General features: G+C 35.9%; 1 protein-coding gene across 5 annotated transcripts in view; it reads left to right on the top strand.

Annotated features, from left to right (window-relative positions):
- Window positions 1-10,565, top strand: part of LOC106462160 (centrosomal protein of 76 kDa-like) — a 90,879-nt gene that overhangs the window by 5,823 nt on the left and 74,491 nt on the right. Inside the window, exon 1 of one of the 5 annotated variants that reach the window (XM_022389328.1) lies at window positions 402-554. The exons of 3 other annotated variants lie outside the window; for them this stretch is intronic. The gene's annotated coding sequence lies outside the window, so the exon portion shown is untranslated. Of the gene's footprint in view, window positions 1-401; window positions 555-10,421; window positions 10,499-10,565 lie in introns of those variants that run through there. One more of the 5 variants, XM_022389327.1, reaches the window with a different exon arrangement.

The raw sequence follows: 10,565 nt of genomic DNA on the forward strand, positions 1-10,565 counted from the left end.
TTTATTACTATATATATATATATATATATATATATATATGTGTGTGTGTGTTTGTGTGTGTGTGTGTGTGTCTGTGCACATTAGTAGTTAGGCCTTACATGGAATAATGTATACAATTTTGGCCTCTTTATCTAAGAAGTAGTAGTGACAAGGATGATTGCAGGGATGGAAATGTTATATTACAGGAATAGGTTAAGATCTCAATTTTCCCTTGAGAAATGAAGAGTTAGAGGTGGCCCTGTTGAAGTTTACAAGATTATCTGATATATCAATAGGGCAAATATCCAATTTCTTTATGCTATATTTTGAAGATAATAGGATGAAAGGAAACAAATTTAAGATTAGGAAAAAACAGACTAGGTTTCAGTGATGGCAGTTTTATTTTTCTAACAGGGTATTTGTCTTGTGGAACAAGTTGCTGTTTGCAGTATTGCGGAATAGGACTTCTTTTTTTATTTTATTGGAGTTTAAAAGAGGAAATGATGATTTTCTGAAAAATAAAAGGGTGGATGTGTAATGACAGCCTTACAAGACTAAATGGACCATTGTTATCTGTAAGTTAAGTTATGAATTGGGGAGGTAGGTATTGCTTCTGAAACAGTGAAAATATTTGAGAGTTCTTTTTTTATTATTATTATCTGGAGAGTAAAGGTAATTTTTTCCAACTTTATTGCCAAAATGTCTAAATTCCTTCAACATGCACCACATATTCCAAAAAACAACAAAATATTTGAGAATTCAGCTGTCAGGTTATTATTTTCTAATTACATAGTCATGAGGTATTTATTTCCTCACCTAAAGTAACTGCAAGTTGCACTCTATATTCCATTTAAACATCTCACTCATAATAGCTTTAATACTTTTGTTATCATACAGTTCCCTATGCTATTACTGAACATGCTATGCATACTTACCCAAAGCCAGTTGAGTGTTTTTAGTTTATTAGACAATGAGATAAGTACAATGGTCACAGGTCTTTGTATTCTAATTTGTACATTAGCGATAATCTTACCTAAATGGTCAGTGAAATGTACATATGTTAAATTAAGAAAATAATAAAAATAGAATTGACTTCTGTACATTTCATCTGACATCAAAACCATGTATTCCAATGTATCAAACAAATACTAAACAACAAACCTTGAAAATATATTAGTGAAAAATCATTTTAACTTTTTGTAATCTTCTAGCAAAATAAGCCTAAAATTTATTTTATCCTTGTAATGAAAATAGAAAACAGCATTATAGGTAGTCACTGCAGTGTTGTTAGCAGTGATGCTAATGCTACTAGTATTTTTATTATTACTTTGAGTATTAATTCTCTACTATATAGATTGTTTTACAAAGGTAATTTTTTGAATGTGTTGGAATACAATATTCAGCATTTTATAGATCTAAAACTGAAATAATGATTTTTGAAATAAAAAGATAATAAACATGTATTTTAATGAAAATGACTAAGATCTAAAAGGAAGAAAATGTTTAATACTAAAAAAACTCAGCATGTTTTATTAACACAAAACTATGAAAGGAATATATATGTATGTATATATATATAATCCTTTTGGAAAAAAAGATTTATTGAAATTTTGCTTCAAAACACAATTCCTACATGTAGGCTTGGAAATGCCCAACATTCATTCTTGATTATTTTGTCTTAATTGAGCACTGTTTACATTTATACTCTGTTCAGCTAGTTGAATTCATTATATTGGTCAACTGTTTCTTGGGCAGTGGCTGAGTAGGGCAAATGAGCATTCGACAACCCTTAAATTATTGGAGTGTGACACATCCTTCTAGCACAGCTGGCTCCCTCTATACTGATTGGTCAATCATGACTTCTCAATTTGGAAATTGTGTTTAACAATGTGTTTTTTTTTTCACTTTTGAAATTTTCAGATATGGGCATTTGTTTTAGTGGAAGTATCTACAAAGAAATTACTTGTTGTGGAAGTATTTATTGTTGGGTTTTGGCTTTCCAATATTTTCTGTTCCTGCAGATTTTGTGACCTTTTATTTCCACGTTATTTTATACATGTTGCTAATTTCAACCTTGTCTGGTATGAAACAACATGATATTGTTCACACTAGTCTGTCAACTACATTGGTGTCAGGTTTGTCTTTGTCTGTTGGGAGAAGTGACAGTTTTTGTGTGGCAGGTGCTGGAGTCTATAATGCAGCCTGGGCCTTCTATTGTACCTGACATATCTCTTCCTATGTTTCTCATTCATGACAGAAGTGATTTTGCCATTTTTTTCCACCATCTGTCTTTGACCAATTTTATACCCAAGCTGTCTTGAATCTACCTAAGCCTTTTTCATAATTTCAGGACTGGGTTTCCCAGGTATGTTTCTTTCCTTCTCTGTGTAATTCGTTCCCTGCTTCTTCCTTTCATTTATTTGTTTTTACTTCCTATCCATATATGTAAGTCCATATTCAATTCTTTTTACCAGTACTTTGGTGCATGCATGCCTTGTCCTCCTTTCTTTGTTACCTCATATGGCTAGACATGACCTTATGCCTTTCTCCAACTCCTACACTCGAAGTCTTTTTTTCAGACTTGGGAGTTGGATCCTCTGTCTTACACTCTCTACCATTTTCAATTACTTTCTGTCAATTTCCCTTCTTTATGTGGTAATCCACCCTTCCCCTGAGGAGTTTTTGGTGGATGCTCATTCATATCTCTACAGTGGTATGTTTATCTTCCTTGGCTTTAATGTTTTCTATTTGTTTAATCTGTTGCTAGAGTTTGTTGGGGTGTGATGTACTTGTTGCTCAAGTGCTTTGCCTCCCTTTTCTCTCATTTGCCTTCATCTGTCTCCTTTCATCTGCCTGTGTGATTATTTTGGAGTACTTGTTTCTCTGGAATCATACGTTGGGGCCACATTCCAATGTTATTCCTTATCCTCACTGATTTACCATTTCCCTTATGTTCCTTCTTTGCCTCTCTGTCCCCCCTGCTTCTTCTTCTCTTCCTGTCCATAATTTCTTGTTTGTCTGTTCTCATCAATCCTACCATTGCTCATAGACTTCTGTGCTGTCAGTTTTGGTGGTGACTATCCTAGAGGCTCAGGATCAGTCAGACCTTTTTCGTTTAGTTTGCTAACCTTTGTCCTCCATTTGCAGCCAGTTGTTGGGTACTGGGAATTGTGTCAGAGAACTTTACCTTTCTTATTTTCCTCTCCTCTCCTCTTCCATTATATCCTGTTCCCATTACTTTTCATCCTTCACTGCTCCTTTTCAAAGTTCATGCTCCCATCTATTTGTTCTTTTGAATTTCCTCCATTACCCTCATGAGATGGCTACAGCTGCTCATCCAGCAAGCCTATACTTCATTGGGTGTTGACTAACATCAACTTTATTATTGTCTTCTCTCACCAAATCTGACATGTTACTCTTTCTCTGTCTGCTGTCATCTGTTGAAGGAAATAGTGTGGACTGGCATATAGATTATCCCAAGTATTTTCATCATCTGGCCATCTTTGGGATATCGACTTCCTCCCATCACCATTCTACATGCACCTTACCAGCTCTGACTGGGTAAGTTCTTTTTATTTCTGTCTTACCTTTACAAGGACCCTATTCTACATTTCAGGATCCTGCTGAACGGCATGCAGTACCTGCCAGGGTATACTTAAGTTTAAATCTGCACCATGCAGTTGTTTGGGTCTCAGACACTCACTGATGAGATGGGATGTTCCACAAGACTGCTAGAGGTTTCCTTGTATTATATTACTTACTAAACAAGGCCCGATCCAGACCGTACCTACTCATGGACTATCATGAGTAAATTAGTGTCAGTGTAGTTGCCCATCCCTTCGGTCCTAGTTGAATAAACCTGGACTAGCCTGATTGTAAAAATAGTGTTTTGTAGTCACTCACTCCACAGTATCAAGGTGTTGCATTCGTCTGGGATCCTCAATGCATTTTTATTTTTCTAGTGGAGTACAGGAGTCTTGCCACTCACCAGTTCCTAGTAGCTGATGTGGTAGACTATGGAAGCTTTCTCCTGAGTGTGGCCAGTTCCACTCGATAGAAAATAGGGCAATGGTGTTATGTTGGTGAAGATTGTGTGAACTACATTCCTACTGCACAATGGAGAAATAGTACCTAACGCTGCCTGGTTTTGGACTGGAGATGATCCACCAAATACAGTTCACCCCTTCTTGTTGGCTTTTCTTCATCCTACTACTGCCTGGATGTCAGTTCCCAAGTGGTCTGGTGTTGGATCATAGCAGGATCGGCCAATATAAGTCCTCACTCATTTGGTTGATAGAGACCCACCTCCTACCAAGGACCAAACAAACAATTCTTGATGCAGTCTAGTTTTGGACTGGAGTTGACTCCCCATGTTTGCTTTCACTCATCCTACTGTTGTCCACATGTCAGTTTCCTGGGTGATCTGGTATTTGGATGTGTAGGGTCAACACATATGAGCACTACCTATGTTGGTAGAACAGAATTTACTTTTCCCTTCTATTTCCTAGTATGCAGGTGAAGATGATTAACATACCCTAGTTACTCTACACCAGACATTCCAAACCTGGGGTACATTTGTACTTCTCAGGAGGTACATAGGGGTCTGTTAGTATAACCATAGTTTACATGGTGTTTTAATCTACAGTCAGACAAAGAGAGCAAAGTGGCTTACATAGATTATGCTCTTTAGACAAAAAGTTGTGATCATGGTGAACGTTATGATGTTATTGCTGTGCTACATTATAACTCGTGGTTTCAATAAGTAATGTAGAACATAAGCAATATAGAACACCCTTGTTACAAATCAGCTGATAAACTAGGGATCAGCCAACTGGGCAAACTCTCCTCCCTTCATTAGTGCTTTGGTAGAGAAATCCCAAGGGGTACAGAGGAACAAAAAGGTTTGGAATCCATGCTCTACACCATATAGCATGTCCATTTTCCATACTGTTTCTGGACTTCCTTTTTTCCACCTGACTTGGCAACACCTATCTTCACTATGGGCAAAGAGTAGCCTGGTGTGCCCCTATAATTTCATGGTGTAGGGTGTCACACTCCATGGATTCTCTCTGGGTGCTTATTGAAGGGGGCTTATCTAGGTAACTTTTGCATTGGTCCCTCCACCACTTACTGTGGGATTCTAGCTAATGTGTGAGAAGAGGTAAGATATTGTATTGGAAGTTAAAATTTTCTAATTCTGAAAATATATTTCTGATAGATGCCTCTTCTCACCCATTCTCTCCGCTTCTAGTGCATTTTTTCTTGCCTAATCCCAAAGTGATGATTGAATAATCAGTATAGAGGGGGCCAGCTGCACTAGGAGGGTGTGTCACACTCTTATTGATGGAGAGTTGCATGGTACAGTGCAGAAACCCTACATGAATACACATGAGTATAGGTGGTAGTCTTATGGCTAGTGGCAAGTGAAAAATTGTGAATATAGAGGGCAGCACAAAATCAAAGAAAGCTAATATGTGAGAGAGAGGTAAGTATCTATTGGAGATGCATTTTCAATATTGGAAAATATTAACATTTGCAGCTAAATTTCAGGTTAAAAATTCAAAATCTCTCACCCCCTAATTTTATTCCAATGTACTAACAAATATTAAATGGTAAGATTCATCCATTCTGGACCATATTTAGAGGTTGAAATTGTAGGCTGCTGTGATATAAAAGATATATTTGTTATGTATTATAAATGATTTATTTGAATTATATTACTATTTAATTGCGTGTACAATAGTATAATTACAGAATTATATCATTTTTATAGGATTTGGGTGTGATTAGTCACTTGTGAATTGCTATTGTTTCCTTTTTACTGTGAGAAAAGAATCTTCTATGATCCTTCACAATGTGAAGAAGTAATTGTTTCTAATCTTCTTTCTTTGTTATGATGGCATTATACTCCTCATTAAGGACCACACTCCTTTCAGCATTGTCATTTACCACATTCAAGTGTTGAACTGACTGTAGTACCTCCCTATACCTTCTTTGAGCTCCCATCACTCAAGGTCATAGTAAAGAAATCCAGATGGATTTTTGAAGCACTTGAAGAAGTCTGTTATGTTTTTTGTGATGAAATCTTCAGTTGACATGTCCTTAGACTTCCTGATATGCAAGCTGGATGTGTTTCCTTTCTGTCACATAGAGATGGAATGGCAATTGACAATAATGAATACTCAAACACAATACCAACTGTTTATTACACATAATAAGATACAAATTCAATGTCAAAATACAAATCAACCTAACAAATTAATTCTCAGCAAGTTACCCAATTCACATAAATACCCCCAGAAGATTCACATATTATATCTGTAGCTGTTAATTTTGTAATCATCTCTAGTGCCTCCAAGTGTTGTTCTGCATCTTCTACACCAGGATAAATATTTCCACGAGAAGGGATGGTAATATTTTACTACTTGCTCACATAAAATACTATTATGACCATTTTCAATTTCTTGATATATTACCAGACTACAATAAAAAATAATAAAATTAAGAAGCAATTCAAGTGTTCAATATAATTCTTCTGGATTCTCTATGTGAATATTAAACACCAAAAAGAATGGCTCAGTCCTAGACAAAAATTACTTCCGACCCCAAATCCTGGACTCCATCTGCAGAAAGTGATGCTTTGCATTTGGTGGGACATCAAAAGAGTAATTAATTTCAAACTCCTCAATCCACAGCAAACTGTCATTGCAGAGATCTATAGTCAGCAACTGGAACGTTTAAATCAAGCCCTTCATCAGAAATGCCCTTCACTAGTCAATTGGAAAAGTGTTCTTCTTCTCCATGACAATGCATGACCAAATGTGGCACGTTTGACACAACACAAGATTATGGAGTTGGGTTGGGAAGTTCTCCCTCACCCATCATATTCTCTAGATATGGCACCATCAGATTAACATATTTTTCGTTTGCTACAATGACATCTTAATGGGAAAACATATGCAAATGTGGAAGGTTTTAAAGAGGACATCAACATGTGTTTTGCTTCAAACCAAGGGATTTCTTTAATCGTGACATTAACAACCTGATTGTAAAATGGAAAAGCATCATTGATATGAATGGAGACTATTTCATTTAATAAATGTTTTGTTTGATATATAAGTCGTTTGGGTTTTTTCATCTAAAAAGAAGTGACATTAATTTCTTGATAACCCATTAAAATAATTGACAAGACTCTCATGTCGTGATTGGTGTAGAGAACTCTTTTAGCCAGTGGTTATCAACATTTTAAGCACAACAAAATGTGACCCAATTTCAATGAAAATTATTCACTTATGTAAAAGTACATATGGTGTTTTGTGAAAAGTCTGTACGTGATGGGGAAAAATGGATATCATTTTCGATTTTAGTATACAGGAATTACTGTAGAACATGTAAAACTATCGCAGGCCTTTGTAATCACTATATTCAAGTTTACTTCTCAGCTATTGGAAGGCTGTAACCCTCCGTGTCATTTGAGTTGTATCGAGAAACAGTTCCAGGTTAGTTCCTACACATCATGAGCTGTGACAATAAGGACAAATGTTGTCTTTCTTTCAGTGAACTTGGGTTTGTCCATAGTTGCTGCTAAATCGAGAATGATAATATTTTTTCTTGCCCTCATTTTAGGTTTAGAAAATGATGATTCTCCATTTGCTTCTTGTCAGGGTTTTCTATATGTGTTGGGCTGGGATTCTTTTGCAGTAGGTGTCTGTGACTTGATGATAAATTTGGACAATAAAAGGACAGCACACAATCCACTTGTTTTAAAATAACATATATATATAAAAAGCAAGTGTATATGCACAAAAATTCTTTACAATATAAGAAATAACAGTTTTATCTTAAACTTTAAATAATTCTCTTTTCTTGTCAAAAGTCCTCACAGGTTGCTTCAATTACCTTAGAATCCAGTTGATAAGACAAATTATTTTCTTTACTCTGTTTCGTACTGTAGAATCTGCCCATGGGTTACCACAGTTGTATCTTGAACTTTAAATAATTGTCTCCTTTTCATCAAAGTTCACGCATATGGGTTCAATTACTTTAGAACACCCTTTGACAAGACAAATTATTCTCCTTATCTCTATTAAACTGTGAAACTCACTTTAAAATATTGACCTTTACAGCTAATCACTCACACGCCGGGTAACTTCATATTTTCTTTCACTAACTGATTTTCTGACTGAACTGCACTTGACTTGAGCTCGCTTGGTTGCCTGTATTTATACGTTGTTCACTGAGGCCTCAAAATTTTTGAAAAACTATGTGAGCGGTGCTATAATATAACGATACTCAGTTAAGATAATGAGAAAAATACCAAAGATTTAAGTAACGTGACATCAACAATATTGGTAAAGCCTAGACAACAATGTAATTGCAAATACAATGTACGATTCATACAAAGTTACTTAACAAAATTTGTCACAACTAACTTTTAAAACAATCTGTTTTCAACACTCCTGTCTTAAAAACTAAACAATCTTTAAATATGAAGTCACAAAATAAACTAAATAAAACCACTTACACTAAACAGTCTTGTATATCCAAGAATAAGACCCTCTTCAGGAAAAATATTTACAATATATTTTTTTACACTATATACAAAGACTGTTCTGAGTTCATATAGTAAGTCTTTACATATAGTCTACACCAACATTTACATTTCCTTTGCCAGTTTCTCCTCACATAGGGCTTCACCTTGACAAGTGCCCTTGTCTTCATTTTGACCTTGTGTTGCCTGAGGTCTGTCTTTCCTAATCTAGCTATATACTGGCACATTAGCTCTTGTTGCTCTTTCTTCTTCTTGCTAGTCAGTTCTTCACTTATGTTGACATCTTTGTATGTCTGATCTCCACCCAATGGACTTTGGCCTAGTAGGCCTATAGAAGTCACTGTCTTCAGATTCTGCTTCTATGACAGCTACACCAGCTATGTCCATCTGTACCTCAATAGCTGCACCCTCTCAAAGTACCTCTTCAACAGATTGATTAGCTTGGTGGACCTTGGTCATCCCATCCACTTTCACCTTATAGTGCATTCTTTTGCCCAATTTCTGTACTAAAACAGGTCCTTTCCACTGCATGGGAAGTTTATTGAAGTGTTTCTGACTTTCTTTGATGGGTTTGGCTTCCCAAGTAGACCTGCTTTGATAGGTCCGGTTCAATACTCTTTTCCAGTCCTCTGTTTTGTAAGTCTGTTTCCTCTTTGTCTTGTGCTTGACTTTTGCTTGGGCACTGTCCTATAGTTTCTGCAGAGTAGGGTCTTTCTTTGCACTTCCTTCAGCTCCTGTGGATCTACATTCAGGATTTCACTTTTTGAGACTTTAAGAGGCTTGATATCTTGCTTGCTCTTTTTCTCTTGAGCTCTTGTGGTGACTGCAGATGCCACCTCAGTTTTCTTTCTGTCTAATTCTTCCAAATTTCTACTACCTGATATGTTTTCAATCACTAAATCATATATTGGTGCCTTGATACACATGGTTTCAAGGTCTCCTACATAATATGGAGTATCAACCTTTATTTTTGCTATGGGAAACTTTCTCACTATCCCATCAATTAGCACACACAGATGCACCTTGTCTGTCATCTGAGATCATCATATACTAGATTGGCTCTCACTGCTGCACTACTGCACCCAGTGTCTCGCAGAACCTTCACTTTCTTGTCCCCACCATAGCCTAAATAAATTGGTAGGTTATGATTTGTTGACACTTCTTGATATTTGTAACATGCTATGATCACTACTAGCACTGTTGATCCATTTGCTAACTTGAGCTGACCATTAGTTGTGCACTGATCAGTCATGGAAATGGTACTTTCTTCTTGTTTCTTGCCACCACTATCTTTGTAAGTAGCTCCAGCTGCTTTATGTCGAGATTTTTGCTGTTGCTTGTTGGTGATGGACTTGCACTCCTTTACAATGTGCCCTATTTTATAACAAATATAGCATATCTTCTCCCATTTGTCTGTTAACCATATTGCAATGGGTCATATGTCAAAGGCCATGTCATCACTTTGTTGTCTTGCATTCAAAATTTTATTGAACTATTATTTTATGAATCTAATTATAATCAAATTGTAGATTATAATTGAAATTTTAGTATTATACTTTAGTTAATTTCTTAATTTAAAAGTAAATATTAAAAAATACAGCTAAACATCGATTTTTGTGTGTCACGTCGTATTTTGACTGCAGCACTAGTTCAAATTAGATGTTTGTGAAGTCTACAGTTTCGTATGAACTATGAACTCACATTACCGATATTGACAAGCTAGAATACAAAATAAGAAACTCCTATCTTTTCTATTTGCTGAGATATTGCTCATGTACTGAATCAAATACAGTGGCCCCGTGCCGACCTCTTTCCATTATTAGAAATGGTCCCTTATATACACTTACTTCTATATATGACATGAATAACCAATCAAAAGCTCAGAATGTCCCTTAGTGGTTTTCTCAGCCATTTTGATGTGTTATTGTGGTAATTTTGTTCTTTTCTTACAAGATTTCAAACGATGAGGTAAGTCTTTGGTGAGCTCGAAATGTCATATTTTTTTAGACACAAATACTGTTTAGTTACTGTGCTT

The sequence above is a fragment of the Limulus polyphemus genome, unplaced genomic scaffold (assembly GCF_000517525.1).
Source record: "Limulus polyphemus unplaced genomic scaffold, Limulus_polyphemus-2.1.2 Scaffold1106, whole genome shotgun sequence".
In the NCBI taxonomy this organism is placed as follows: domain Eukaryota; kingdom Metazoa; phylum Arthropoda; class Merostomata; order Xiphosura; family Limulidae; genus Limulus; species Limulus polyphemus.